This window comes from Ambystoma mexicanum, chromosome 12, assembly GCF_040938575.1.
Source record: "Ambystoma mexicanum isolate Mex_15411 chromosome 12, UKY_AmexF1_1, whole genome shotgun sequence".
Lineage (NCBI taxonomy): Eukaryota > Metazoa > Chordata > Amphibia > Caudata > Ambystomatidae > Ambystoma > Ambystoma mexicanum.
Window position 1 is genome coordinate 56,477,154 of NC_090936.1, and position 23,554 is coordinate 56,500,707.

Genomic DNA, 23,554 nt, shown 5'->3' on the forward strand with positions numbered 1-23,554 from the left:
CCCTCCCTCCCTCCCTCCCTCCCTCCCTCCTTCCTTCCTTCCTTCCTTCCTTCCTTCCTTCCTTCCTTCCTTCCTTCCTTCCTTCCTTCCTTCCTTCCTTCCTTCCTTCCTTCCTTCCTTCCTTCCTTCCTTCCTTCCTTCCTTCCTTCCTTCCTTCCTTCCTTCCTTCCTTCCTTCCTTCCTTCCTTCCTTCCTTCCTTCCTTCCTTCCTTCCTTCCTTCCTTCCTTCCTTCCTTCCTTCCTTCCTTCCTTCCTTCCTTCCTTCCTTCCTTCCTTCCTTCCTTCCTTCCTCCTTCCTTCCTTCCTTCCTTCCTTCCCACAGTGTTAAAGTTTAAGAGGTCGTGTGGACGCGCCCATTGTCGCACGGAGACAAAACGCTTTGAAGGAGATTAGCTCTCGGCCGGGATGCGCTTTTGAAAAGGGACACTGCTCTTGAGCTGGTCCTGAGACCCCCATAATGGGGCGTGAAAGGGCCACATTGAGCTGTTGTTGGCGCCGAGCTAGGGGGAGAACAGACGGGGACAAGGTTCCCGGATCACCGTGAACAAAGCCATCCAGGGAATCTTCCAGCGAGCTGTCGTGGGGGATCCTGTCACGGCTTCCTTGAGTCGGAGGAGAGGCTGTGCAGCCAGCTGTGTGCTGGAGGTGCAGGCCTCGCCGAGACTCCTGGCAGCGATGCCCTGGCACGCTACAGAGTGGGCACGGGCTCCCCAACATTCAGAAGTACCCGCTGGGGCCTTGAGTACCCTGACAGCCACAGTGATCCTGCAAGATAGACAGAGCGGGGACCTGCAGCCAGGGGTCCCCCCCAAAGGCTGTGCTCAAACAACTTAGGGTCCTGTTCCCTAAGATGCTTTCCAATGTGCAGGCAGCTTCCAAAGTAAGTGCCCATTCAGAGAAGGGTGAGTTTACTCACGAGTAGCTTGCCATGCCTGCGCACAACCTGCGCTACGCCTGCCCTGCACACCAGGCACACATTATGCCTCAAGGGTCATGGCGGGAGGGCCGAGGGGAGGGGGGGGGGGGCTTTTCAGCATTCAGCACAGCGGGGCGATTCCCTATGGACCGCCCCTCCCCCTTGTGGACACGGCATAACAACATGTTATTTTATTTATAATAAACCACAGAAACCATTCTAAAGATTTGGAAACACAAGGTCACAGTTTATTAGGTGCAACACAAAAAGGGGCGTTCCCAGCCGCACCACACAGTAATATACATTTCCAGGATGGCCCGTGTCAGTCCCTGTCCGCACTTGGCCATAAGCAGACATTCGCTTCCGGTTCTGTACTGCCAGTCAGTAAACATTCTCAGGACCACTGACTTCAGATGCTGTAGCTCGCCCTCAACTGCCCTGGAGGGGAGTCAGTGCCTGTCCCCTGGATTTGGCTTGAGCCCCACCATTCCTGAAGCGCTACCGGCCAAAGCCGCAGCGTCAAAACTCATCTCTGTCTAGGACCGTCCAAACCCTCCTCCTGGGCACTGTACAGGAACACTCCCCGCCATTTTGGCACTGTACCAGGACACTCCCCCCCCTCCCTCATTGGCACTGTACAGGAACCCTCACATCTTGGCACTGTACAGGAACACTCCCTGCCATCTTGGCAATGTACCAGGACACTCCCCCCCTCATTGGCACTATACAGGAACTCTTGCATCTTGGCACTGTACAGGAACACTCCCTGCCATCTTGGCACTGTACCAGGACACTCCCCCCTCATTGGCACTGTACAGGAACACTCCCTGCCATCTTGGCACTGTACCAGGACACTCCACCCTCCCTCATTGGCACTATACAGGAACCATCACATCTTGGCACTGTACAGGAACACTCCCTGCCATTTTGGCACTGTACCAGGACACCCCCCCCCTCATTGGAACTATACAGGGACCCTCACATCTTGGCACTGTACAGGAACACTCCCTGCCATCTTGGCACTGTACAAGGACACGCCCCCCCCCCATTGGCACTATACAGGAACCCTCGCATCTTGGCACTGTACAGGAACACTCCCTGCCATCTTGGCACTGTACCAGGACACTCCCCCCTCATTGGCACTGTACAGGAACACTCCCTGCCATCTTGGCACTGTACCAGGACACTCCCCCCCCCCCCTCCCTCATTGGCACTATACAGGAACCCTCACATCTTGGCACTGTACAGGAACACTCCCTGTCATCTTAGCACTGTACCAGGACACCCCCCCCCCATTGGCACTGTACAGGAACACTCGCATCTTGGCACTGTACAGGAACACTCCCTGCCATCTTGGCACTGTACCAGGACACTCCCCCCTCATTGGCACTGTACAGGAACACTCCCTGCCATCTTGGCACTCTACAGGACACTTCCCCCCCTCCCTCATTGGCACTATACAGGAACCCTCACATCTTGGCACTGTACAGGAACACTCCCTGCCATCTTGGCACTGTACCAGGACACTCCCCCCTCATTGGCACTCTACAGGAATCCTCACATCTTGCCACTGTACAGGAACACTCCCTGCCATCTTGGCACTGTAGAAGGACACTCCCTCCCTCATTGGCACTATACAGGAACCCTCACATCTTGGCACTGTACAGGAACACTCCCTGCCATCTTGGTACTGTACAGGAACACCCCCTTCCTCATGGGCACTATACAGGAACCCTCGCATCTTGGCACTGTACAGGAACACTCCCTGCCATCTTGGCACGATACAGGAACCCTCACATCTTGGCACTGTACAGGAACACTCCCTGCCATCTTGGCACTGTACCAGGACACTCCCTCCCGCATTGGCACTGTACAGGAATTCTCGCATCTTGGCACTGTACAGTAACACTCCCTGCCATCTTGGTACTGTAAAAGGACCCTCCTTCCCTCATTGGCACTATACAGGAATTCTCACATCTTGCCACTGTACAGGAACACTCCCTGCCATCTTGGCACTGTAGAAGGACACTCCCTCCCTCATTGGCACTATACAGGAACCCTCGCATCTTGGCACTGTACAGGAACACTCCCTGCCATCTTGGTACTGTACAGGAACACCCCCTTCCTCATGGGCACTATACAGGAACCCTCACATCTTGGCACTGTACAGGAACACTCCCTGCCATCTTGGCACGATACAGGAACCCTCACATCTTGGCACTGTACAGGAACACTCCCTGCCATCTTGGCACTGTACCAGGACACTCCCTCCCTCATTGGCACTATACAGGAACCCTCACATCTTGGCACTGTACAGGAACACCCCCTTCCATCTTGGCATTGTACAGGAACACTCTCTCCCAGGATGGCACTGTACAGGAACACTCCCTTCCATCTTGGCACTGTACAGGAACGCTCCCTCCCTCATGGGCAGTATACAGGAAACCTCGCATTGTGGCACAGTACAGGAATACTCCCTGCCATTTTAGCATTTTACAGGATCACGACCTCCCGGAACGGCACTGTACAGGAACACTCCCTTCCGTCTTGGCATTGTAAAGGTGCACTCCCTCCCGGGTTGTCACTGTACACGAACACTCCCTACCAGGATGGCACTGTACAGGAACACTCCCTTCCATCTTGGCAATGTACAGGAACACTTCCTTCTGTCTTGGCACTATACAGGAACGCTCTCGTCTTGGCACTGTACAGAAACACTCCCTGCCATCGTGGCATTGTACAGGAACACTCCCTGCCATCTTGGCACCATACAGTAACACTCCCTCCCGGGTTGGCACTATACAGGAGCACTCCCTCCCGGATGGCACTGTACATGAACACTTCCATCTATTGTGCCGGTGTTCAGGAACACTCCCTGCCATCTTGGCACTGTACAGGAACACTCCTTCCCGGGTTGGCACTATACAGGTACACTCTCTCCGGGGTTGGCACTGTACAGGAACACTCCCTCGCAGGATGGCACTGTACAGGAACACTCCCTTCCATCTTGGCAATGTACAGGAACACTTCCTTCTGTCTTGGCACTATACAGGAATGCTCTCGTCTTGGCACTGTACAGGAACACTCCCTGCCATCTTGGCACTGTACAGTAACACTCTCTACCGGGTTGGCACTATACAGGAGCACTCCCTCCCGGATGGCACTGTACATGAACACTCCCATCTATTGTGCCGGGGTTCAGGAACACTCCCTGCCATCTTGGCACTGTACAGGAACACTCCCTTCCGCCATGGCACTGTACAGGAACACGCCCTGCCATCTTGGCACTGTACAGGAACACTACCTCCCGGGTTGGCACTATACAGGTACACTCTCTCCGGGGTTGGCACTGTACAGGAACACTCTCTCGCAGGATGGCACTGTACAGGAACACTCCCTTCCATCTTGGCACTGTACAGTAACACTCCCTCCCGGGTTGCCACTATACAGGAGCACTCCCTCCCGGATGGCATTGTACATGAACACTTCCATCTATTGTGCCGGTGTTCAGGAACACTCCCTGCCATCTTGGCACTGTACAGGAACACTCCCTTCCGTCTTGGCACTGTACAGGAACACTCCCTTCCATCTTGGCACTATACAGGAACACTCCCTCCCGGGTTGGCACTATACAGGTACACTCTCTCCGGGGTTGGCACTGTACAGGAACACTCCCTCGCAGGATGGCACTGTACAGGAACACTCCCTTCCATCTTGGCAATGTACAGGAACACTTCCTTCTGTCTTGGCACTATAGAGGAATGCTCTCGTCTTGGCACTGTACAGGAACACTCCCTGCCATCTTGGCACTGTACAGTAACACTCCCTCCCGGGTTGGCACTATACAGGAGCACTCCCTCCCGGATGGCACTGTACATGAACACTCCCATCTATTGTGCCGGGGTTCAGGAACACTCCCTGCCATCTTGGCACTGTACAGGAACACTACCTCCCGGGTTGGCACTATACAGGTACACTCTCTCCGGGGTTGGCACTGTACAGGAACACTCTCTCGCAGGATGGCACTGTACAGGAACACTCCCTTCCATCTTGGCACTATACAGGAACACTCCCTCCCGGGTTGGCACTATACAGGTACACTCTCTCCGGGGTTGGCACTGTACAGGAACACTCCCTCGCAGGATGGCACTGTACAGGAACACTCCCTTCCATCTTGGCAATGTACAGGAACACTTCCTTCTGTCTTGGCACTATAGAGGAATGCTCTCGTCTTGGCACTGTACAGGAACACTCCCTGCCATCTTGGCACTGTACAGTAACACTCCCTCCCGGGTTGGCACTATACAGGAGCACTCCCTCCCGGATGGCACTGTACATGAACACTCCCATCTATTGTGCCGGGGTTCAGGAACACTCCCTGCCATCTTGGCACTGTACAGGAACACTCCCTTCCGCCATGGCACTGTACAGGAACTCTCCCTGCCATCTTGGCACTGTACAGGAACACTCCCTTCCGCCATGGCACTGTACAGGAACACGCCCTGCCATCTTGGCACTGTACAGGAACACTACCTCCTGGGTTGGCACTATACAGTTACACTCTCTCCGGGGTTGGCACTGTACAGGAACACTCTCTCGCAGGATAGCACTGTACAGGAACACTCCCTTCCATCTTGGCACTGTACAGGAACACTCCCTTTCATCTTGCCCCTGTACAGGACAACGCCCACCAGCGTTGGCACAGCTAAGGAATACTATGTCGGTACAGTGGAAGCCTCCCCATTCCACCACTGCACTGTACCTCCCCGTACGCACTGCTTAGTAACACTGCCTTCCACCCAAGCACTGCAGAGCAGCACTCTTTCCAACATCCATGTTATGTGTGTGTTTCCCAGCATGCACTGGGCGTATAATGCTCCTAAGTGCCCATCCTTAGGGATTGGGTTCTGTGATGAGGGGTGCCAGTCTCCTTCCTTCTAACATCCAGGTGTGGTGCCAAGCTTGATTAGGGGTGGCGATGCCTGCCCCCACTTCCGGCCGTGCTGAAAGCATCACTCTGGAGTTTGTATGTTTTCAGCCCCCTGCCCCCCCCCACACCCCTCCCGTAAAACTCCACCTTACTGCCCTTATCGACATGCCCGGTGTGTAATGCCCAGCCGTGGCTTCACAACCACGCCCTGCTTTGTGGTGATTTGAACCGTTCTTAACTTTGTTTTGCCGCTATTTGCGCATCCCACGTATTTTTGATATAGTATTCGGAAATTGCAATTCCTTTTATAAATGTGTATTTTATTTGTTTCGCTTACTTTTATTTTTTCATTAGTCTTTGGCTTAAAACAAACCTTTTAGTATTATTATAAGCTTAGATTTCCACAACCAGATATAAGAATAGAAAACCGTGTGCCGGTCTGTAGTCCCTTTTTGCGGGGTCTGGGACCGTCCGGGGTTGGCTGAAAGCGAACCCCCAACATCACATATTGCCGGAGGATAACACAGTCTGTCTCCGCGAGTCTGCCGGGCGCGCAGGGTGCGCGCGTTCCCCGCGCCCCCCACAGTGGGGCGCAAAGTGGAGTCCAGGTCACGGCGCAGAGCCGCCCCGCTGCAGGGCAAACACTGGCACCAAATCACGCGTTGTGGCGCAGCTGGTCCCGCTCTGGTGGAGTCCGTTCCGTTTGCGCTCCTGAATCCCTCCTGGCCGAGGGAGGGTGGGGCGGAGTTCTGCTGCCCTCGCGGACATGTGCAGGGGAATGCGCCCCCCATTGTGTGTGGGCACAAAGCGTGTGCTGATCACACATGGGGGCGCCCGGGAGGTCCGGCGCGCGCGTGATTGGCTGCTGCACACACAGTGCGGGGAGGGAGGGTTGCGCGGCGCAGCGGAGTGCGCGCAGGGTCACCGGCGGAGCTGCTCGTCTGCTTCACGGCCGCGGAACTGGAGGCGCCGCCGTTGCTGCTTCTCATCCCGCGCCGGGTCCCAGGTGAGCCGCCCCTGCGCCCGTTCTCATCATCCGGATGCTAAGCTGAAGACTGCACCCAGAGGATAACTTATTCTCCAAGAGGGAAGAGCAAGCGCGCGCTTGCGCGTTTACTGCCCCTCATCTTTCCGGGTCGCCGTGTTCAGGTATTTATAATACCAGAGCTTGCCTCGCCACCGCGCGCACCTGACTTGCTCTTCTGTCTGGCCCCCCGGGGTGCACCTGTCCGCGACCTTGCGCGTCCAGGTAAAGCACACGGGCATTGCATAGAGCGCGTCGCAGGTGCTCAGCCAGCCGAGAGGGGGCGCTGTTTTCTTGGCAGTGACGCGTCGCGTGGAATCGCCGCTACGTCCTGATGGTTGTATGTCTGTCTGTCCATACATCTCGCTGGCCACATGTTTCTCCTTAAAATGTTTCTGTCGCTCTCCGTCTGTCCACCTGTCTCTGTGCCTGGCTGTCGCCCACCCTCTCCAGCTCTCCCTACCTGCATATCATCCCCTCAGACGCCCCCGCCTCACACATAGTCTCTGCATGTGCCCCCCACCCCTCTCTGTTGACCCCTCGCCCTTCTCTCTGTGTCTGCTGCTTGGTGTCATTCGTTCAGTCTGCGTCTTTCAATCTTTTCGTATCTTTCCCCCAGTCTCGTCTTCCCCTCTCTGTGTAGGTTTCTCTCCCTCTCACGCTCCCCTCTCTCTGTATGTCTCTCGATCTCGCCCTCTCTCTAGATCACGCTGCTCACTATTCTGGCATCCGTCTCACCCTCTCGCTCTCTGTCTCGTGCCCCCCTTCTCTCTCTGTGTATTTCCCACTTACGTGTACCCCTCGTCCCCTCCGTCTTTGCAGCTCTCTCTCTTTCTCTGCGCACACCTCCCCGCCCCCTCTCGCTCTGTATTTCTCGTTTTCTGTCACTTTCATTGTACACTTTTCTCCCTCTTTTCGTATCTCTCACACACTGCCTCGCCACCTTTCTTTCTCTCTCCTCCCTTTCTCTCTGTATCTCCCACTTTGTATTGCCCCCACCCTCCTGTCTGTCCCTTGAGTTCCCCTCTCTCCCACGCTGTCGCTCTCTCTCTCAGCAGAGGTGTACCCAGGATTGTCTACCAAGTGGGGGCGCCTGGAGCTAATGTAGTTGGGCCCGCCACAGTGACATTAACATCTGTTAATGCCCAAACAGCGCTTCTGAGTGGGGGCTATGCCTCAAGTTCTCCATTGCTCGGTCTCACTGCCTCTTTTCACCCCTCCCTCCATTCTCCTTTCCCTCTCCCTCTCTCTCCCTCCTTTTATCACTCTGTGCCGGAAGACCCCCTGACCTCTTAACGTTTGCCACTACTGTTGGACAACCACAGATGTGCCCATGACCCCTAACTAACAGAATCCTCCCTGGCTCTGTCTGAATGCAGTGGGGGTTCTTGTTGCCCCTCCCTCCTACCCCCAGTCTTGCTTGGGGCACTTAACGGCTGTTAAAGCCCTCCTTACCTGAGTAACCGGGCCTCTATTCAAGGTAATAACCGCCCTGGGGGAAGTTTAGGGCAGAAGAATAACGGGCTGCATGGTGGCGTACAAGCCGGAAACCATCCAATGCACGTCCGTGCCGCACCTACTCATCAGCCCATGGTGTGCGCACCTGCTACTGGAACCCTGTGCTCAGTGTTGGACGCATACTGAAAAAAGTGGTGGAGCTGTGGTCTCGGCAGGAGAGGATAGGCGGAAGCATAGTGCAACACGTGGCAAGGCGTCGCGGCCGGGGAATTCCAGTAGTCTAAGTGACTAGTAACTAAGGCTCCTATTAAAACTTTGCACCTGCACAGGGACATGAATTGACCAATCCTCTACATAGAATGGTGACTATGGTCTAAAAAAGTAGAGGAATGGTAAACAGTAAAAAAATAAAAGTAGTGGCACACTGATCCTGACTGTTCCTGCTCACTTCTATCACTGCCTGGGTTTGCCTAATTCGTGATGATCATTTTCCATGTGGTTCCCTAAATATTTACATTTACCTGTGATACGGCCTACAGGAAGACTCAGAAACAATGTAACATGTGGATTTGGTTGAAGTGGCTTTGGTTAAGGACGGTGGCTGAGAGGGGACCTCTAGGCTGTGCAATACCATGTTCATAGCGGTGTATGCTTGATTTCATGAGTTCTCCAGGCTCATAGGTTGGTTTATCCGATGATGATCGAGTGATGTCATTACGTCTCCCGGAACCCGGGGACCGTTCAAAGGCATTGGACTCCAAATTTTGCCTCTCATGGCTCTGGAGGAATAGTAGGCATGAGGACTTGGTGGACCTGCTGGTCTGGAGCATCCACCAGCAGAAGATGGGGCTGTAGTGTCTCCGTTGCTAACTTGGAGACATGGGTTCCAATCCTGGCTCCGGTACGTAACCATGAACCATGTGATTCTGGTCTAATCACTGTATTGTATGGTTCCTCTGACTATACACACGTGCCGCTAAGAACTGCCGGAAATATATGTTCCTAACGCTCAACATGTGTGGTCTCAGTGGGACTCCACACCCCTTATTCTTCTATGTACAGCACCCCATGTTTGAGACCCTCCTGCTGCAACAAAGGGTTCTCTGTAAAGCGCTGCTCCCTGAAGTTAGCTCAGCGCTGTACCCATTTCCTAAAGGAAGGGATGCATATTGTGATAGGAGGGCCTGAACTAATGAATACGATAAGCGTATGGGGCCGTTAAGGCGGAGTCACTAGCTACTATGTACGAATGCATTTAAGGGCTGCACAGCCTCTGAAATAAAGTACATTTTAAAGTGGAGCCTTTGATTTTAACTTCAGGAAACACACGAAATTAGTTCTTGAAATCTTGCTATTCTTGGCTTCGTTGCTGAATGGTCAGCAGGTGTTTCTAATGGTCCTGAGGAAGCACTGCTGTGCGAAACACGAACAGCGTGTCAATACCCCAAGCTCTCAGCACTGCCTGAAGTCACATTAAGAGAGAAAGTTGCGCAGTGTTGCAAAAGACAATTGATTTTATCTTCTCTCCTAGCATTTAGAAAGAACTAAATAAGATTCTATTTTTTCAAATACTTTTGGTGAATGCTAAATTTGACTTCTACGTTGGTTAAGAAAACCAGTATATTTTGTATTTCTAGAAGACATATGACGTGCAAATGACACAGATTCTTCTTTGGTTTTGGCTCATCGGTGTTGCCATTGCAGTGCCTTGTGTAGGCAAAATCTTTCGGCATGGGAAGTGGGAGATGGCAAATGTATCTGAACACAGACCTGCTTCATGCTGGCTCATTATTCCCTCCCTTGGATCTTTCTTGCATTGTGATTTGCTGAATGGTGGGCACCCTGTGTGTGACTTTGCTGTAATTGGTTGTCTCTGCTGTCAGTTTAATAGACAGTTTCACAGGTCCAGGCTTGACAGATCAGTGTTTGTTTTGAGCTTCTTTTTTGCTTAACGTGTGTGCCTGTTTTATGTTAATTACTTTGATGACTGTCGTCACTTGTAGCTGTGGGATCTTTATTGCTGCAAAGTGGTTAGTTTGTGTGCATGCGCCAGACTGGAACATTCAAAGGATAAAAAACCTCTAATGGGTCACCTGATTCCGTGTTATTTATTGTCAACAGACAGTTTAGACAGAATGTTGACACGTGTTTCGACCAAAAAGTCCTTTTCAATGCATTGATTAACAAACATAAGCTGTATTTCCCTTTGTGGTCAAAGGATGTAGAATGGAAAGAGGTGGCGCCTCCGAGCCGTTATTCAGCAGTTAAATTATGGCGTACCGCGTATAATGCTGAATAACCGCACTGATGCACTGCATCCTTCCATCTTGATAATTGGACAAATCGCTTAAGAAGATAAGACTTCTTCATATATATCTGAAATAACTCTTACAAATGGGGGATTGCATTTTATATCAATTTCATGACTCCATGACTATACCAGATCTATAAAGGACCAATCACTATAGGTGCCTGACCAAAAAGGGAAATGCAGCTTATGTTTGTTAATCAATGCCTTGAAAAGGACCCTTTGGTCGAAACACGTGTTGGCATTCCATCTAAACTGTCTATTGCCAATAAATAACACGGAATCACTTGACCTAGTAGAAGTTGTATTATTCTCTGAATGTTCCAGTCTGGCGGGCATGCACACAAACCTTGCCTTTCCTCATTTTCTTTCTTGAGGTATTTAGCAGTATACCCCGACGAGCGACGCGCAGCCTCTCTGATTGTATGCAATATCATTAACTCTCATTGAGGCGCCAGAGAGACTTACGGCGTTCTTTTCAATGAGATTGTTCCATTGTTAAAGGCTTTTCTAAACGAAGCCCTTTTTCTTTAGTGGTACGGCAACGCGTCTCAAACATTTTAGAGGTTGAAATACAGGCATTTGAGGGTACTTTTCACCTCTGGCATACACAGCGGTATCCGGTAATATTTTCCCCCTATCCATGGTCACCATACATAATTTCGCCAGGAAAAGGTTGTGGCAACATTATGTATGGTGAGTATATATGGGGGGATGGGGAGCGGGGGCGACCCCCTTTCCACTTCGGAAAAAAAAGGTTTTGGTGGTTGCAGGGGGTGTCCCCCGCATGTTCAATGTAATAATGTCATTGCAAAAACCGGCAATTTTTTGGCGACTTTTTTGCGTGGGGACATTTTTGCAGGATAGCTTGTATTCCAGTAGCTTCTGGTATGAGTCCAGTAATACTGGGTTTTCACAAAGGCAAAACCTAAACTGATCCGTTGCAAGCTCAGGTCAGAAACACAGTTTCAGCCTAATAGTCCTTTCGCAACTTCCCATAGAATCACACTGGAGGCTCAGTCACTTCTTACTACAGCAGAACGGGAAGAAAAATGACTCTTCTTAAGTTTTCAAGAAACAGTCTTCGTTATGGTAACACTATCCAAATGGAGTAGCACTTGTCTCCCTTCTATCCCGCAACACTGTTTGTACACTCGCGGTCACTAAAGGAAAACACCTCGTCGCTAATGGGCGCATACGCTGATGCGTGAATCTTGTTTGCAGCAGTCGAAGCCCGTAGTATAACGCCGTGTGTATTCTGTCGCCGTACCTCCCCTCCACTCTGTGGCCTCCTCTAGCTCCTCCTCTTGCCCTCCCCAATTTACCTGCTGCACGCCCCGGCTGCCTCTGTTTCCAGTCTGTAGCCCCAAATCCAGAAGCCCAGCACACTTCACGTCGTGTTTCTGCATGTGCCCTAGGCTTCCAAGTACACGGCCTGTAGACCGCACATGGAAACATTGTTCCAGCTCTCCCTCACAGAGAAGCTGCTCTGTGATAAGGTTAAGGCCAAGTTACTAAAGACCCAAACGCGCATTCCTCTTCAAAGAATATCCTGTAATTATTTGTGATGGGTTTGGTGGACCTCTCTCGATCTTTCTCAGACAACAATGTCACCAATTTCACTGGGCAGCAATGGTTGGGGAACACACTTTACACTGCTTGTTATGAAAGCGAGGCACTGAACATGTTCAACACTGAGTAGAGTACGTGTTTCAGACACAACCTTTCCAGCAGTGCTAATATTCGGCTTACAGTAAACACTGGATGGGCGGGAGCACATCATCCTAGGAGCTAATCCGGAAACGCTGGTCGAGACCTGCCTCGTTTCTCTCCAGTACTTGAATGGATCAGTGTCAAATGGTGGAATGCCTTCTCCAAAGGTAGCTGTAGTGTACAGATGGCTCCTTTAGACACAACTACAGCGTTGTTCTGTGTGGGAATAAGTAGCTTGTCCCAGAAGTCTGTGCCCTTGTGTAGAGTACTACGTTCTGAAAATGCACATTGTATTGAAGCAGTTCTAAGTAGTTGACTGGTGATGTCTCTTAGGTAGTTGACTGGTGATGCTGGGGGGAACTGGTGGGTTTGACTGCCAGTGGGCTTGCCATAATCCCCTGCCAAACCTTCAGTGTCTTCTTGTGCAGCAGAAACACACCTGTGTTTGTAAGATAAACCTTACAGACACTTGTCGCTGTGTCATTTTACTATGAAGGTCAAGTACGGTTGATAGCTTACAGCACTCCTTTCCCATCGGTTTGTTCCATCATTCGTAATTCTGAAGCAGCTGAAGCCTTTGGTAAGCACGGGGCGTGCCAGAAGCATCCCCTTTACTTAGATGGGCACCGCGCTGTGCCTAAACCGGTTGCTTTTAACAGGTTAATTAGCGGTATCACTTCACTTAGTGTGGCACGCCCCTGGGCTTGTGGTGAGTTGCTTCTTCAAAAGGCCTCAGAAGGTGTGTTAGCTGCTCCTGCTAGGGTATGGAGTGGTTATATCATTCTTATTATCCTACAACAAAAAAAGGCCGATTTAGAAAGGCCGCGCTACGACTGCACAGAGCGCTCTTTCTAAAACTAACGGTCACGCCCCTCGCCGCACTTGAGTGCGCGCAGGGGCTGACTGGCGGAGCCGGGACTGAAGGCGGTAGATGCAGGTGTATTAGGTTACTGTATGGGTTGAGGTGGAGTGTTTGTTGTGTGGAAGAGAGGGGCAGGTGGGCGAGTGTAAGGGTTCTATGTCATTTCATCGGCGGGTAAAATTGTGATGGGTTTTTTCCAGAGTATTTTTTACCGAAAAATCTAATCACATTTTTTTTTTTGGGGGGGTTCTCCACAAAACCCCATCACCTAATCCCCTGTTGTTTTTTACCTATTCCCGACCACCCCACCCCTTATATATACTTTTCCAACCCCCCCCTAAATATTTCGATCTGTTTTTTTTTTGGTAAAATGTACTCGTGGGGGAAAAAAACATCGAAATTTCACCTATCAATGAATGAACGCTATACTAGTGTAAGTGGCTGTGTGTGAGGGGAGAAGGTTGTTCAGGAATGTTTATAGTGGGCTGGTAGCAGGGGAGATCAAGAGGTTTGGGAGTGAAACCCCCCCAATGTAAAGTGTGAGGGCGGGCAGGGGAAACGTTTCTAGGGGAGGTTGTGGGGAGTGACATCCCCCCAAAATGTGATATTAGCGAATATTGGAGGCCTCATCAAAACGTACCAAATAAATGCGCCCTTCAATATCCGAAAGCATCACATCGAACCCTTACTAGAGCGACTGCGATGAATTTAGCCTAACACCATCTGCCACTACATGCCGCAAGATGTGGTCCAGCGCTGCCTTCTTTGCTGTAATGTTCTTTGAGACCTGAGAAACGTGGCCTTCCACCTTTTTGGGCACGTCTTGCCGAAGCTGTTGAAGTATTAAGCTATGCCTCGCCGGAATGGTTGTCCATGGGCAAAGCCTAGCATATGGTGCAGTCTGCCCTTTGGCAGCACAGATTTGCCACTAGACTGACAGGTAGATGTAGCGGTTGCATCCACCTTGATATAACATCTTGCAGCGCTTCTAACATGGTATTTGCAATGCTACTTTCCCCCCTCACGTGACTGGAGGAAGAGAACAGCCATTTCCCTCATACCAGTACCTGTGCTACTGGCGGAGCAGCATATGGAAGCAAGTCCATAAAGGATATTTCTGGGTCTCTAGGCTGCATTGGCGCCCAATATGAGGAACGGGGGCAGAGAGCGTAGCTCAGGTGCAAGGTGTTTGTCTTGGAAACAAGACAACGCAAGTTCGAATCCCGATCCCGCACTTAGAAACGTGCAATAAAAGAACAATGTGCGGTTATGCCAATGTAATCTTCTATTTGGGAGCTGGTCCACGCATCCTTCGCCACACACCTTCATGGCAGAATGTCCCGTTTTTGTAGGATTGCAGAACGTGGAACCATTGAGAAACATTTCAGCTTGGCATGTTTTAGCATGCTGCAAATGAATTAATAAGGGCTTTGAAATCACTGTTTTAGACAACACTGAATGGCTGCATATCCTGTCTCGGGAGGATAGCTCAGGGGCAACGCGCTCACCTTGGAAGCACGATGACGCTGGGCAGCACAGGTTCGATCCCCGGGTCCACGCTTAGAAACCTCTAAGTATTAAGCGCGTTATAAATAACCCATTACAATGACATATCATTGGCAATAAAGTCTCCAATCAACTGGTGGATTTCCAGTGTTACTTCGGTTTTTGGCACAGGCTGTTCTGTTTTCTAGCATGCCACTTTCCCGGTGAAGGGACGTTCTAGTACATTCTGAAGATAGAGATCTTCAGAAAGTACTGTCATAATTCTTCTAATTTTCAACCACAATTATCGCCTGCCCGCACCCCTTTCTGCTGTCTGTTTGCCGGTTAGAAAGAGCCATTGGATGACATGGTTCAAAATGGCGCCTGGTTGAAGTTGTGCGTAGTACAGATATCTTCGAGGTTGATCTGAAAGTGGCTCTAAGCAATGAATGTTGAATGTTTAGTGTTTCATCGTGGAACAAGGCGCTCTGCATTCCTAGATTGTTCAGATGGGGTCTGTTTGCGGGCTGGGTAATCGGAATGTCTTTTTTACGGGTTTTTAGTTAGGCTAGCAGTGATTGCCTTTGGTTTATTCTGGGTTTTAAAGTTGTAGCATTCTTCTGCTGCCGTTTGTCCCCTGTTGTCAATCGGCATGTTGGCTTTCACATTCTGTCCTGACAAGCTTCTGCAGAGTCTACATCTGAGTCCAGAGCCTCTGCACTGTAACCTGCATCACCTCTGTTCCTCTTTCAAATGCCCGGTACTCATTTTAGGACTGATCAGATTCAGAGTCTCCCTTCCTCTCTACTTTGTACTAAGACATTGGCACATGTTTCGTTTTTGATATATCAGTACTGGTACCTCCTCCTTTTCTTGCTATTTGTCTTGCAGCAATATTAGATGTAGACCTTTCATTTCCCGACAGGGCCGGTCCTACACCAGATTGCACCACAGACGGAAAGCATCGTTGGCGCCCCCCAGCCCCCGACCTGTGATCTCATGCATGTGTCGTGGGCTGAGCAGCGGGAGTGGGGACTATGGGTTAACATAATTGTCAATTCTGGCATCTGCTGAATTTCAAGAACCTCAGAAAACAGCAATAAGAGGGTCAAACCCGAACAGGCCTGGTTATGTTAGTCTGCTTTTGCGCTTCATTTTTAGTAACAATGACCAGTTTGCTGCTGTGACTCAGGTCAGAGAATCGACAGTTTCAGATCTACACTAATGTCAATCGTATGACCTCAAACATTTAGCCACTCTTAAAAGGTGATGAACTGGTCTTGAACAGTGTTACTCGAACCTCCAAGAACAAACACCAGCAACACACCCACCGATAGCTGTACGAGCCCGTCTATCTCAGCATTAAAATACATGCATTTATGCAATATGTACTGCATCAAATATTTCACGGGATGTTAAATATATTTCGGATGGACACGTAAACAATATCACTACTCCATGTAAGTGGTAAAGTCTACTTTAAACATATGCCGAGAGTTGACATGCATGTAGAATTCAACATAGCTCACAATGTAAATGTTGGAGAGGTGGCGTTCTAAAATCATGACATTACAATGTGGACTTTACATTGAAACTCACTGCAGTGCATTACCACGGCAGAGAAATGGCAGTTCTAGTATTGTTTTTTTTTTCACTCATCCTCGTGAACTCTCAAAATTCTTAAATGTTTCCTTTGTGATCACTCATTTTAGCTCCTGGCAGCACCATGAAAATGTAAGATCGCAAAGAAAAATGATGTCTACCATCCCATCATAAAAACAAAAACAATCAAATTCTTATAGGGTGAAAGCCAACCTTTTCTTGGGACTCGTTAAGTTTACTTTTTGCAAATTACTAGTCGCTTGCTGCTTGAATAACAGCGGCCCGTGCACATTGTGCAGTGTATAGTCGAATTTCATTTCAAGGGACCGCAGTACTCCAAGTCCCTTGAAATGACATTAGGGGCAGCATCTCCAGGTACCCCAAGTGTAGTGGGCTTTGCCCTCCACCCCAACCCCCAGCCTTTCAGCCCTGCGCTTTTTCACATTCTCCATTATGGTAAAGAACATTGTCCCGAGCTTGGGAGAGAAATGGACTATGCAGAAGGAGCTGCCTGCCGGGGTGTGTTTAGCTGCTGGTGTATCAAATGCAGAAATGGGTGGCATCAAGAGCCCCACGCTCTGAAACATCTTTTGCGCACTAGTTGGTCACACAACAGAAAGTGTGAGCAGGTGATTCCCCAACACTTGAACCATTCCTTAGAGACCTGGCTTTGATTAATGTGGCGTTAGCAAGTCATGGCCATTTCCCAGCATTTGTGTTAAAGGAGATCAGAAGCTGAACTGGGTATTTTAAAGGGCATGAAATGATGCTACAGCATGTCGCTCCCACCCCAACTAAGCCAGCTTCTGTGCAGCCTTCGCTCAGCTTTTGATCCAGTGCCTGCATCCATCCTTCACACCATCATTCGCAAGGCGCGTTCGTGTAGGTGTGTGTTTATCTCGTTAGACTATCGTGATTGCTAATCCAAACAAAAGAAGCAAAACGACAAAGAAGAGTATAAGACAAGTCTGACGGAACAGTGAAATGTATGAAACTCTTGCACTAAAATACAGTCAGCAGTGCATGCCCAGGAACGAGGGAACGACGAACAATATGCTCAGGAGCGGGAACTAGGGGGGCGTAGTAAACCCCAAACTGGCCCAAGCGTGGTACCGGCCCCCAGGGCCTCGCCCTCGAAGTGATTTCGGGCCGGCCAGGGCCGAATGGCCGACAGACGGACCAATCCAACCCTGCTGGAACTTGCAACTGTCTAAGATCTGCTGACGGTGACATTCTGCCCAGGTCTTCCGTGAATCGGCCCTTTGATCTCCTGAGGAGAGTCCACCACCAGTGCTTGCTTCCTTTTTCATGACTACTTGAGCCTTGACAAAAGTGTCTAGCTTTGTGGCTTCCAGAGGCTGTTCTTGGTTGGCCCAATCATCTCTGCAATACCATTTTAAAATAAATACAACACCTATGCAGCAATAGGCCTCACCTGCGAGGACGGGAGCTGGAGGAAAGAAGTGTGCTTGCCTCGGCAGCCTGTAGTTACTGCTGGCCAGGCCGACAACACCAGCCAGCCTCAATCAATCCTCACTTCACTGTCAGTGTCAGTGCGTGCGCATAGCCTGGAGGAGGGCACGCCGCACATGCGCCCATGGGCCTGGCTGGCGTCAGCGGCACCACCGCCACCCGGGGCCGGGGGAAGTGAATAAAGCAACAAATGTTGCTCATTTATTTGCCAATTGCCCTGCCCTGCCTGAGGGCCGAGGAGCTTGCAGCAGTGCCAGTGGTATAATACATGTGTAACATGTTTGTTTCATGCTTGCTTGCAGATAACGTTCCTTTGTAACATTCTACTGAAAAACTAGTCCCATTGGGAAAATGAATGCAAGTTAGAGATGCCATAGAACATATATTGAAGCCAATCATGAAACAGTACCCAAATATTTAATTCAAAGTGCTCAAAATCGGATTTAAAAATGGACACTTAGTCTCACAAGATACATGCTCGGCATTCGGAGTCAGCTAGCTCATATTAAGCTAGTAGCATGCCTTGTTCTAGAACATAACGTTTGAAAACAAAAAATTAGGTGACACCCAAAAAAGTCATAGAGTTTGATATGAGTAATACATGATGCAAAGTGGGGCTCCGTGTGTAAACCCCCCGATCCAGTAAAAAAGGGATCAGACTCTTAACATGTACTGTATGATACAATGAACCAGTGGGCGGTAGCGGTTGAGAGCAACCTCTACTTTTTTTAAATTAAGTGTCACCATTCCTATACTTTTATTTTAAAAAGAAACCATTCCGGAATGGCTTCGTTTTCAAATAAAAGTGTAGGCAAGTTGAAACTGCACTGAACGTTCCCTGAAACCGCAGGCATGTTTGTTTGGAGGGTTGGATTGCACGTGGGAGTGGCAAGCCAATGGAATTTGTGGGGAGCTGGGGCAGGCCGACAGGGAACATAGGTCCACTACTTCTGTTCGTGCACTTCGACCCTTGCAATGAAAAGAGCAACATACAGTGGCAATGTGTTTCACAGGAGACTGGGTAATAGAAACATCCCCATCCTTTATTTGCTTACAGTATAAAAGGCAAGGTTGATATTCTGTCATCCTGTCTGGTGGACAACCAAATGAGTACTGCTGTTTTATCGCCTTCAAAAAAACACACTGACGACAAAAAAAAAATGTTATTAAAATGAGTAGAAACCTGCATCAAAGATAACCTCTGAAATGACTAGACCAGTGTTTGGGGATCACTAATCTTTAGGATTAATAAACTTGAAAAATATGAGATTCGTGCCAAATTCTGTTTTTTTTATATGACCTATCAATAAAGCATGTGATCTTTTTGAATAACCCTGTCTCACACCTGTGCAACAATTAGTTTGATGACCCTCAACTTCAGCTAATTGTCAGCAACAAGCAAGACAAGCCCGGGCCCTAGAAATTCCACAAGATTATGGCCGGCAAAGGCTTTAAAAAACGTAATAGATCCATTTCCGCACTATTATTCCTGGCTGTGCAACACACCTGTAATCTCCATTCAACCAAATCCTGGTGCTCATCCAAGGACAGCAATTTACAACTAGCATTGAAGTGACAAGCCCCCCACTCAAGAATGACTCTTCGGGAACTGATAAGATCTGTGGTCAGCACTCCACCACTGACGTGGTATGCCCCCTTTCATCTGCACCCTAGCACCCCCTGCAGAACTACCATTAATTCCTGATTTGCCTACACAAATTCCTTCTACCTCTGCAGGCTAGACCACAAAAGCCTCTTTCTCCCAGTGGTCGGAAAGCCACAGCAGGACTGATTGGGATTCCACCATCTCAATGACTGTGATATGACAACCCTGACTCCACTGAACTTTGCCTTCAAGATCCCCTGCCTCCTATCATAAACCAAGAGATCTGCAGAAAACTCAGTGAAACACAGGGCTTTCAGGAAAATTATCTAACCGACTAAGGATATATCTTGAGAATACAGTGCAGTACAGTTTTCAAGGAAAACATAATCACATGTGAGGGCTGTCGAAATCCTCGTATATGGTAGGGCTGTGGTCTCGAGTTCACCTTCCATAGTGTACAACACTTTATGAGCAGGCCTGTATTCCTCTGAATGGGTCATACAACTAAACTTGACAGTTCCTGGGTTTTCAAGGGTCCATTACGCTTCTGGCATGCTCAGTGGATTGTTCCTCTTGGGCTTGGTAGCTCAATGTCCATTTGAAAGTGGATGTCTTCCCTGACCAAACAGAGTGGATTTTCAGGCTGCAGCCACTTTAGTCCTGCCCCAGCCATTGGAGGTATGCAAAGGCTGAAAGGTTTCTTTACTTTTGTTTTCGTCATCGATTCAGGAATCGGAGCTTAGCCTGACTTGCTTCCCTTAACCATTTCCTGCAACACTACACTAGCCAAGATCTGCAAAGGCAACCCCAGTATGGTGTGGACTATGGTATTCCATGCTGATGCAGATACCCGGTGGCCCTTCCTAATGGGGCCTGAGTCACTTTCCGCACTTCGTTATTACTGTATCACTCATTCTCGCTTCCTCCCTCTTGCAACTCCTCTCTCCTGCTCTTCTTTGATTTTTCCTAACCTCTCACTGACCCTCTATCTTTCATCCTCTTCCTTGATCCTGTTGTTTCCCTCCTCAGTCTCCTCCTTTCCCATGCACTTAGTCATTCCCTTAACTCATTAATCCCGTTCCCACCCTCCTTGAGCTACAGCTTTTTCTTCACGCTCTGCCTTTCCACCTACTCCTTGATCTTGATCTTGCCGTCCTCTATCTCCAGCCAGCTTCTTGCACTCAATACTTTCCTCATTCTCTCACCACTGTTTCGCTGTGCTTACCCTTTTTCCAAACTCCCTCATGTTGGCCTAATCTTCTCCTTTGTTATACTCAGGGCTTTAGTAGAGACACCTGTGTCCGTGGGTCAATGGAAGCAGGTAAATGTTTTTTGGAGATCATCTCCTCCTGATGCTCTTATATCAATTATGCACTGCTGGCTGCGGGTGAAGTGATAAATCGGGGTGCTGCCATTGTGGAGTAAGGCAGGTCCCGTTATCATACCCGTCAACCTTTTTCAAATGAAAAGGCAGGTGAAAAGTGGAGATTTCACTTTTGCACGTGAAATCTCCATTGACACCTATGGACAGCTAAGGGGATTGGCGGATGAGGGAACGTATGCTATTGTGGGTGTCACCCACCAAAAGCGAGTGAGTTAACAGTTGTGTGTCATGGCTGCCAACATTATAAAAATGAACAGGCACATTCACTTTTATAATGTTAGGAAATGAACGTGTCACAAGTGTATTCTAGCACTGCCCTGCCTGAAGGCCGTGGCTGCAGCCTGCAGCAGTGACAGTGGTAGAATACACGTGTAAAACGTTAGTTTCCTAACATTATAATGTTAGGAAACTAATGTGTTACACGTGTATTCTAGCATTGGCATTGCTGGTTCCGCGCCCCCTAGAGGCTGACTGAGGTCAGGGAGCCGCCTGAGCTGCCTGACGCAAAGACCGGCCCTGTAATTCCCGATGCCTTGGTTATTGCCGAAATACCCTGGTCACCTACTTCTCCACACATTTTCACAAGTATTTATAAAGCATTCTTTTTTTTTCCTGCCCCTTAACAATTTTCTTAGTCACCCGTTCTGTCATCTGGAACTTTTTGGCTCTTTGCTTGCCAATTCCATGCATTCTATAAATGTATTTTTTGTATACAGCTCTCTCTCACAGAAAAGGGTCTCCCTGATAGACCATTCTCTCGGGCACACCATTTGTACTGGCTCTCCCTCACAGAACCACTTCTCCCTGAAAAAATGTAATGGCTCTTCTTCATAGAAAAGCACCTCTCTGAAAAATTGAAATGGCTTCCTCTTATAGAAAACATACACTCTCAAAAACAATACCTTAGAAGTGACCGAATCCAATGTTTTCAAGGAAGAAGTGTCTGAATAGTTTTTTAATTTTTTTACCGAAAAAAAAGTTTCAAATAAAATATATGTTGGGTGGGATAAGAGATATTGAATATTAATAAAGGTAGGGAGAAGGAGGGGGGGCTGCGGGGGTCTCTCCCACAATGAACATTTTTTTGGGCCACTCTTTCTAATAAATGTAGTTCGGTCAAATCACCTAGATCCTCTCAAAAATGATAATGGCTCGGCCTATCCTTTCTACAACATTTTGATAGAGAGTTCCACATTTTGAGAATATATGTTATGTTTTCCAAGTATTGTGGAACTAGAACTTGAAATTAAAGAAAATAAATCAAAAAGGAAATCCGCTGAGTCTATAGAAATTAATTGATTTTAAACTGATAATCTGATTGTAAAGAACATTGCAAAAAAAGCCTGTTTGCAGAAGAAAAAGGGAATGTAATAAAAAAATGAAAATGGAAAGCTCTACCCCACTCTAGACAACCGTAAGGTATTCAATCGCTGAAACTGGCCCGGATTTAATTTCTTTATATTAAAATGAATTAAACCAAAAGTAAACCAATATAATACGTTTTACTGAATATAAAGAGATTCAACTTTTAAAATTAAGGAATGTTTTTCAACTAGATGTGGATTTTCAATAAGCACGGCTTTCGAATAAAGCACATGCGGCCTACAGGTCTATCTCTGTGGGCTCCCTGCAAAAGAATGGTTCCAGGCAGGAAATGATGGCCATTAGCCACCAGTATCCTGGACTTCAGTATTCACATAGTTTTATTTCAGCTGAGTCGAGCCATCCAGTTCCGATTTGATGCTCATCGCGCACCTCCACAGGCCCGCCAATTGTCTGCCTTACCAGCCATGCCAGCTCCCCTGCTGTCAGCCCTGTCAGGTATCACATTCATCCTGAAGCTATCCACTGCCTACCCCCACCACTCCACCATTCCCCAGATTACTCGCGCCACATAACCAAAGCCATCACACTTCTGACCTCTAGAACGGTCACCAATCAACTGAGAACTTGCTCCCTAGACTGTACATGGCTAGCTAGACTATAACGTCTACGATCCCGGACACACACCCCTAAACACCGGCTCACCACCAAGCCCCTGAGAAATACTCATACTCCCCGAGCAGCTGCTGCCACCTCACCTGCCACTACCATCCAGCCTCACGCACAGACCAGCCAGCCCTCACCCTTAAACGCTTCCCATCCCGATCATTTCGCCTGCGCCCACAGAAACGCTCGCTCGTTGTATGCTCATGCCCCCGACATACACAATCTCATATTGGAACACAATCTCGAGATCCTCGCCACTACTGAAACTTGGCAACATGACACAGCAGGACCTTCACTGTCCCTCGCCATACCAGATGGCTACTCCATACTAAGAGCAGATGGACTATCCAACATAGGAGGGGGAGTTGCTATTATTACCAAGGCCTCTGTCCCTAGCTGGATCTCCCAGTGGCCCCCTCTTACCAGGCTATGAAATCCTGCTTGCCAAAATTGAACCTAGCCCCCAAATCACCATGAACATCATCCTGCTCTATTGCCAACCCTAAAACCTTAACACACCTGAAACTGACATCCCATCGAGCCGACCCTCGAACCCAACACTAAGATCTCACCCCTGGGAGACTTCAACTTAGGGTTTAACAATTAAAGGGAGGATCCTCGACTGGACCTTGAACTGCAACTTTACCATTACAATCTCAGCAATGGACCTGGTTCCCTGGACGGACCCTTCTCTGATCCTCTTTACCACACCCACCAACCCCAACACAACACACATAACCAACATACATCCCCCTATCACTGAGAGACACACCAGCAAACTTACCAAAGAAATAATGTCACCCA

The 23,554-nt window shown here is 49.0% G+C and overlaps 1 protein-coding gene across 25 annotated transcripts in view; it reads left to right on the forward strand.

Annotated features, from left to right (window-relative positions):
- Positions 1-23,554, forward strand: part of NRCAM (neuronal cell adhesion molecule) — a 731,897-nt gene that overhangs the window by 337,529 nt on the left and 370,814 nt on the right. Inside the window, exon 1 of one of the 25 annotated variants that reach the window (XM_069627960.1) lies at positions 6,719-6,852. The exons of 23 other annotated variants lie outside the window; for them this stretch is intronic. The gene's annotated coding sequence lies outside the window, so the exon portion shown is untranslated. Of the gene's footprint in view, positions 1-6,718; positions 6,853-6,975; positions 6,996-23,554 lie in introns of those variants that run through there. One more of the 25 variants, XM_069627961.1, reaches the window with a different exon arrangement.